This window comes from Girardinichthys multiradiatus, chromosome 22, assembly GCF_021462225.1.
Source record: "Girardinichthys multiradiatus isolate DD_20200921_A chromosome 22, DD_fGirMul_XY1, whole genome shotgun sequence".
NCBI classification, from domain to species: domain Eukaryota; kingdom Metazoa; phylum Chordata; class Actinopteri; order Cyprinodontiformes; family Goodeidae; genus Girardinichthys; species Girardinichthys multiradiatus.
Window position 1 is genome coordinate 18,113,927 of NC_061814.1, and position 8,632 is coordinate 18,122,558.

Consider the following 8,632-nt stretch of genomic DNA (forward strand, 5'->3'; position numbering starts at 1 on the left):
GTAAGAGCACAGTTTTGCTCAAAATATTGAAATGCACACAACATTATGGGTGACATACCAGAGTTCAAAAGAGGACAAATTGTTGGTGCACGTCTTGCTGGCGCATCTGTGACCAAGACAGCAAGTCTTTGTGATGTATCAAGAGCCACGGTATCCAGGGTAATGTCAGCATACCACCAAGAAGGACGAATCACATCCAACAGGATTAACTGTGGATGCAAGAGGAAGCTGTCTGAAAGGAATGTTTGGGTGCTAACCCGGATTGTATCCAAAAAACATAAAACCACGGCTGCCCAAATCACGGCAGAATTAAATGTGCACCTCAACTCTCCTGTTTCCACCAGAACTGTCCTTCAGGAGCTCCACAGGGTCAATATACACGGCCGGGCTGCTATAGCCAAACCTTTGGTCAATTATTCCAATGCCAAACGTCGGTTTCAATGGTGCAAGGAGCGCAAATCTTGGGCTGTGGACAATGTGAAACATATATTGTTCTCTGATGAGTCCACCTTTACTGTTTTCCCCACATCCGGGAGAGTTACGGTGTGGAGAAGCCCCAAAGAAGCGTACCACCCAGACTGTTGCATGCCCAGAGTGAAGCATGGGGGTGGATCAGTGATGGTTTGGGCTGCCATATCATGGCATTCCCATGGCCCAATACTTGTGCTAGATGGGCGTGTCACTGCCAAGGACTACCGAACCATTCTTGAGGACCATGTGCATCCAATGGTTCAAACATTGTATCCTGAAGGTGGTGCCGTGTATCAGGATGACAATGCACCAATACACACAGCAAGACTGGTGAAAGATTGGTTTGATGAACATGAAAGTGACGTTGAACATCTCCCATGGCCTGCACAGTCACCAGATCTAAATATTATTGAGCCACTTTGGGGTGTTTTGGAGGAGCGAGTCAGGAAACATTTTCCTCCACCAGTATCACGTAGTGACCTGGTCACTATCCTGCAAGAAGAATGGCTTAAAATCACTCTGACCACTGTGCAGGACTTGTATATGTCATTCCCAAGACGAATTGACGCTGTATTGGCCGCAAAAGGAGGCCCTACACCATACTAATAAATTATTGTGGTCTAAAACCAGGTGTTTCAGTTTCATTGTCCAACCCCTGTACATTCCATCGATTAGTGTTGCACAAGCCTCAATAGCACTACACCAAATGGTCTAAACAGTACTTATTACAGCCTCTGGAAAATGGAAATTGTATGTCTTTAATACTTGTATTTGACATTTTTCTGACTGAAACATTAATCCCAGATAGACACCATTTTTGCATTTATTTATCATCATGAGCAGAAAAAAAGATCAAGAAAATGCAGTTTCCAACAAAGGTCACCAACCATAGACCAGGTAAAAACATTAAAGGTGGATAGGAACTACCTGACAAAGCCGGTTGTTAATGTGTCTTTGCCTTTAACTTCAAAGCCTACAAAGCAAATAGTGAACCTCATTTTCAAAGCTAATAACTGAAATTCATGCTTTGCATTTTTACAAGAACACTTTAAGCCAGTTCCAATTCATTTTGTTTATGAAATTAGTAATGGTGACTGTCAGATTTGTATTCGGCTAAAAAAGCATTTTCTTTTAGGTTTGTATGGTGAAGTGGGCATTTACCACTATTTATGGGCAGTATTTCAGGTCAAACCTGAAATAATGCCCATAAATAGCCACAATAGAACTAGAGAGACAGAAAGACATTTTTAACATTTACATTGTTTACATTCAGTTTTAAACCTTAGTGATATGTGATAAGCAGAATCTAATGACTGAAGAGTATGTGCAGAGGCCTCCATATTTAAAATGTCCACATAATCTAGAAGATGCAGAGTTTGTGTATATTATTTCAAGTTTTTCTGATCTTTTCCAAATGTATGTGTTGATAGCATTTTACAGTCTGTCAGAATTTAAATTATTCTGCTGCACGGTAACGCAGTTGGTAGCACTGTTGCTTTGCAACAAAAAGCTCCTGGGTTTGACTTACGGCCAGGGGTCTCTCTGCATGGAGTTTGCATGTTGTCCCCATGCATGCGTGGGTTCTCACCAGGTACTCCAGCTTCCTCCCACAGTCCAACAACATGACTGTTAGGTTAACTGGTCTCTCTAAATTGCCCTTAGGTGTGAATGAGTGTGTGCATGGTTGTCTGTCATGTATGTCTCTGTGGTGCTCTGCGTTGGATTGGCGACTTGTCCAGGGTGTACACTGCCTCTCGCCCGTATACTGCTGGAGATAGGCACCAGCATCCCCGTGACCCACTATGAAATAAGCAGTATAGAAGATGAATAAATGAATGGAATATTAAAATAATTCTGTACAATATTGTTTGTAATTTTGTTCATTTTTTATTAATGGTTATTTATTATTGTTTCTATTTATGTATGCTTGCTAATATTACCTAGAGGTGCACCTTTAATCTGTCCTGCCACTGAAACTATTTAATTTCACCCAAGGTGGATGATAAAGTTAATCTTATCTCTATATTAATAATTGTACGATTGTTATAGAAGTTTATGTGCTCATTTACTCAACTATTTAAGGGGTGGATCCCTGCATGATTGAGCCGGTAGCGTATTATTTGCTGTTTATTATACGGAGAATATCTCTCAATGGGGGGTTTTCATTGACGTCACTGAAGTCACAGCCTCACTTTGAGTCCGCCATCTTGGGTGCCTCTGTATCGCTTCATGCTTTTCACAACACTGCAACACTGCATACTTTTCCGACCATGGGAAGTGTCTAGAGTTGTTACAGCCTCCTGATAAGGCCATGTACCTCAAGAAAATTGTGGTCATTAACAAGGTGGATCCATATGTTGGTGTGTTTAGCACAAATCAGGACGATTGGCCGCACAACTATTTTTTCATAGCCACAACATAGGCAAAAATCCATGATGAGTTAAATATAGCATTTTATTGGATAATTACATAATAGTTGTATTACTAGATAATACATTTACAGTATAACAGTAAAGGTAAATTGAGCCTACATCTAGCTGGTCAAGGAGTGAGAGCGTAGCTTACTGAAGTAGGTTACAGAGCAGAGTGCTGGGTGGCAGTGCTGAGTGTTGCCACCCAGCTTAGAATCAACTGATCAGCTCACGGTCTTGGCAGACCACTTTCCAAAGTATTATTACAATAAATGAAGACGAACTTTATTTATTTACCTGTCACAAAATGTGCTCTGCACACAGTGGCATGAGTGAGGTTCAGGCCGTCCCAATCCGCCCTGGATATCCAGTTCAGCCACAGTAGTCGACATTGTGTACTGATCGTTTTTGTTATCTCACACTGATTTTTTATCACAGCTGGCAGACGATAGAATGAACGTTGGTCTTGACCATCACGCACAGCACAACCCACAATTAAGCAAGTATTCCCCACAGTTAAATAGAATCGTCCAGAGTTTTGCTTCACTGATCATGCTAAAACAACGAAAACAGGCTGCAGCTGCCTTCCAAGATGGTGATTGTGAAGTACGCTCACATGACCATGATGTTATGTGAAAACCACCCCATTCTCTCTTTCTTTCCAACATCATGCCTTCTTGAGATACTCCAAGGCTCACTAATAGTCATCCTCACTGCTCTTAACATCTCACAATAGGAGCTCTCTTAAGGCCTAAGATGCTTTGTGAATGACTTTTATCATACAGAGGGAAAATTCTAAGAAAAATCTTAGAATTCCGGAAACGCTAAGATTTATATTAGAATGACGTCACTAGGAGCTACTTTTAGTCTTAGGATTCTTTGTGAATACGGGCCCAGGTCATTTGCCCTGTACATACCAGTGAGTCAAATGCTATATCAGAACACAACTACAGGTATTGCACACTTTACCATACAAGCCATTTTAAAAACATAACTCTGCCTTTGGCCACGAAACATCAGCTCATGATCGGCCATAGTATGTTTTCATCAAGCTGTGAAAAAAACTCTCTCGAGGTTGCACAAGTCTCAATAGTCCCTCTAGATGTCCTTAAAGAGGAGATAGCAGTTAGCCTGTGTCAGAAGTACCCAGATCTTGCTGTTGTTATTCTAGCACAGAATGTATCTGCTAATGGCATCAGTTTCATAACTGGTGTGATAATAGTGCATGGATTTGTTGGAGGACTTCCAGACTTTGCCGAAATTTTGCAGATGTGTGTTTTGAAAGATGAATTTACCTTCATAGTAAATAAATTGAGCTCATGGTACAGAGGATACTACAGATCCTTCCAGTTGGATCCTTCTCCAAGAGATGTTTCTGTGATCGAACTGTCAACTTGTGGATCACTTCCCCATCTGGTATTATAAAGTTCTCAGTCTACAGATGGTTGCTTTGAAAAGATACATACATTCTTCACGTAATACTGAGGGAATCCTTGGGTGTTTATGGTAACCCTAATTTGCATGAGATATTTAGATACCATTTTCTCTGTACATCCACTGATTCTTTTGACTGGGTAGCATTTGTGTAGCTTTGTGTAGCTTGGTATAAAGAGATTAAATCTAGGTGGCGGTAGCATTCCTCTGTCATAGTCAAAAAATAAATCCTACAGTTTAAAAGCCGTCTTATTTACAGTGTATTGTGTGTATTTGAAATACATTTTGATATTGAAATCACAAGGACAATCATTTTAGAAGTTAAATGGCTTGTAGGAACAATAGTCGGATTATAGTCTTATTTTTAATTCCAACCACAAACTTCAAGTCTTAGAAAGCTATGCAATATACTAATCTATACCAACCCAACCAGTTGATATATAGATGAGAAAATGGTTTCAAGCATCATGTCTTCACCATTCAGTGGTTCTCGGGGCCGCCTAGTACCTTTGTCATGTAAGGGTCTCTTCCAGCTCCATTCCGACAAACCTGATTCAATCAAGAGCTTAAATGGTTGAAAAACATCTACCTGATCAGAGTGATCAGAGTTCTTGGCCACTCATTCATTTAGCAGTAGTGCAGACAGAACAAAAACATTTAAGGACAAGGGTTCCTTAAATGAGTTGAAAACCATTGAATGGGAAGAGAGTACTGTGAACAATATTAGACTACATTTAATTGATGTGGAAGTGCAATAAAATATTTGACTGTATGTGTCCCTGAGCTCAATATAAATATGCATTTTTCCACTTAAATTCATGTGTAGTTCCCCAAATTCTTATCTGTGGAATATCCTCTTTTTCAGTTATGCACATTGCATTTATAGACAAAGACTTAACAATAGAGTTTTGACTAAATATGAACAGGTTCCAAACATAATTTGAAGAATGGAATATGGAAGATGTGGCCGAATCTGTCTTGTCTGTCAGTGGTGACATAATAAACCACTTAGAATGAGAAAATAAATCCAGTGATCCAGAAGATCTGCGAAGTGGATCCAGTGAAACCAATATATTGAAACTGTTTGCTAGGCTTTACGTTATCAGTGCTGAAAACTGATTAGCTCATGCCTTCCTTATTTGATTCAATGATTCGTGAATTTGTGAAGGAAAAATAAAAAAAAAATTTAAAAATCAGCATTCCTCAATCATGTCAGCTAGAGTTGAACCTGAGTGGCAGAATACAGATTTACAGAGAAAGGGCTTGCTGTTTACTGAACACTTGGCGTGGATCATGATACTCAGGTGGAACCTCCAAATGGTTAGTGGATTCAGTCTCCTCAGGCGATGTCGGTGTGGAGGTTGGGGGAACAGCGGACTGTGAACAGGTAGAAAGGCAGAATGAAGACCAGGAGAGAATACCAGACATAGTCCAATCGAGGTGGGGATTATGTAGACTCAGCCAGCTGAACCCCAAAACAATTGAGGAATGAGAGATAGAAAAGATGTAAAAGGATATTATCTCCTGATGGTTACCTGAGAGCACAAGTTGCAAATGTTCAGTGCGATGTGTTATGTGAGGCAGTTCCTTCCCGTCTAAGGCCTCGGCTCTGATTCCAAGTTTCTCCACCAGTGTACTGTCAATGAGATCACGTTCACAACCTGAGTCGACAAGAGCAGTAAGTTCATGTGAAGAATGGGACAGCAGGATCTTGGCAGGAAGTATTAGGCAGGTACATGTAGGTATCTTGGTATGGTCCATCAGATGTGGGTCTTTGCAGCCAACAACAGAACATCTGCTGTTGAGGGTAGCTATTGTAAAGTGCGTGTAGGTTAAACCACCCAGCGAGACGTGGTCCTCTACTGAAAATCAAGTGGGTGGAGCTATACTTCAGTCAGGAGGGACTCAGGTAATGTTGCTAGGTTCCAGTGTAATTGTGATGTCACAAGCTTTTGAAAGTGCATGTTTTCTAGAAAAAAAATAAACATTTATAGCCAAAAAACAGCTGAATGTTGTTGGTTTTTTTTTGCATTTGAATTGTTTGTAGAAGCATTAGAGACCCAAATAATCAGTCCCCTTTAATAAAGTGCTGTTTCGAGAAAACTTGTGATTTATCCCCCTCTGTTTTTTTCCTATTTACAGTTTTGTTTTTCCAATTTCACCTGATTTTGATTTGACAAACTAAAATCAATTAGGACTAAGTTAACCACATCAAGTTCCATTTACTTAATAATCCGGGTGAAGAGGAGGACAGGAAGTCCGAGGGGCTTGCTTGGCGGGTGGTGGCTCTCTTTTCAGCTGCCTGGGGTGAAAATCTGCTCCTCGGACTGGCCTCAGACTCACACAGGAAGGCATGCGATGATGTGGGTCCTATGCCTTCTTCTCCCAATGGCAATGAAGGGGAAGGCACTTTGTCATCTAATTAGAGATGGTTCAGATTCTTTTTCTGCAGAAGCTCAGACAGAAATGTAATGGTCTTATTTCCGGTTGGGATACAGTCGTCAGATGCACAACAGACCCTACTAAAGTTTTTGGGTTCAAAGGTTCTTTGAAGAAGTAGTCTAACTCGGCCAGCGAAGTCAGACATCCACACACAGGAGAAAAATTGAAAAGATTTATTATTACAGATTTGGTTATGGATCCAATTCACAAGTCCCATTCACAAGTTCACATGCGAAGGAGCACACCAGGTGGAGCTTCTTGAGGCTTGGTTGAGAGTTCTTGTGGTGTTCTTGGTCGAGGGTGAGCAGGGTTCACTTGCCTGAAGATTTAGGAGATGAAGGATTTGAGCTGTCAGCTGGAACTTGATCCACAAAGGTTTCTTGGAGGCTTGAGTTCTTTGACTGAGGCAGGATTCAAACAGAACCTTGGAGCCAGAACTAGAAAGTAGCAGGAGCTTGAGACCAGGACTTGAAAGTTACCTAGGAAGGAGCACACGAAGAGGCAAGTATATCTAGGACCTTCAACTTGGACACAAAACATCAGAGGTTGGCCAGAAGACATTACCACAAAGGGAAACACTCAGGCACTGGAGTGCTGACAGCTTCATCTTCTTATTCTCCTCCAGCTGATGGTAATTGGTAACACCCGCTACCCTCGGCACCGGAGGCTCTTGGCGGCATCTAGTGGTGAGTAAGTGTTAGCAGCAGGCAATAAACAATACATGGAACTCCCAGACTCCCATGACATTAAAGTGTCATGGGAGTCTGGGAGTTTTCACCTGTGACTATTCCTTCCCAGGGGTTTTTCTTGAAAAGTCATAATACTGTGCATTCTGAGATTTAGAGTTTTTACCAGGCTGTTGTTCTCTGTGTGTGTAGTTGTTTGTCCCCCCCCACCCATGACTGGCCCAAAAAAAAACATTATACAGGTCCTTCTCAAAATATTAGCATATTGTGATAAAGTTCATTATTTTCCATAATGTCATGATGAAAATTTAACATTCATATATTTTAGATTCATTGCACACTAACTGAAATATTTCAGGTCTTTTATTGTCTTAATACGGATGATTTTGGCAGACCCCAAGGTCTGGAATCGGCCCTTCTCCACAATCTTCCTCAGGGTCCGGTCACCTCTTGTTGTTGTGCAGCGTTTTCTGCCACACTTTTTCCTTCCCACAGACCTTCCACTGAGGTGCCTTGATACAGCACTCTGGGAACAGCCTATTCGTTCAGAAATGTCTTTCTGTGTCTTACTCTCTTGCTTGAGGGTGTCAATAGTGGCCTTCTGGACAGCAGTCAGGTCGGCAGTCTTACCCATGATTGGGGTTTTGAGTGATGAACCAGGCTGGGAGTTTTAAGGACCTCAGGAATCTTTTGCAGGTGTTTAGAGTTAACTCGTTGATTCAGATGATTAGGTTCATAGCTCGTTTAGAGACCCTTTTAATGATATGCTAATTTTGTGAGATAGAACTTTTGGGTTTTCATGAGCTGTATGCCAAAATCATCCGTATTAAGACAATAAAAGACGTAAAATATTTCAGTTAGTGTGCAATGAATCTCAAATATATGAATGTTAAATTTTCATCATTACATTATGGAAAATAATGAACTTTATCACAATATGCTAATATTTTGAGAAGGACCTGTATACCATCTTCCAGTTCCCTCTGGTTGGCAAAAGAGCCTTACTGCTGCATTGAAGCAAAATCTGAGAAATTAATGTAAACAGTCAAATGCCAGCATGTCATTGTCCGCATGACTATGCTCTATTAAAAGAGCAAAGGGTCATTTCTTTCTTCAAAAAGAACAAAAATTGCATAACTGGGCTGGTAGAGAGCTATTCAGCTCAAAGCCAGCAATGACATGAAACTG

The 8,632-nt window shown here is 40.9% G+C and overlaps 1 long non-coding RNA gene across 1 annotated transcript; it reads right to left on the minus strand.

Moving 5' to 3' along the window:
• Positions 1-5,568: 5,568 nt before the first annotated feature.
• On the minus strand, positions 5,569-7,614 carry LOC124859611. Its single transcript, XR_007036159.1, has 4 exons — positions 7,323-7,614; positions 6,543-7,237; positions 5,852-5,977; positions 5,569-5,693 (listed from the first exon to the last, which is right to left on the minus strand). It is a non-coding gene; the product is annotated as an uncharacterized LOC124859611 (long non-coding RNA).
• Between the last annotated feature and the right edge of the window lie 1,018 nt (positions 7,615-8,632).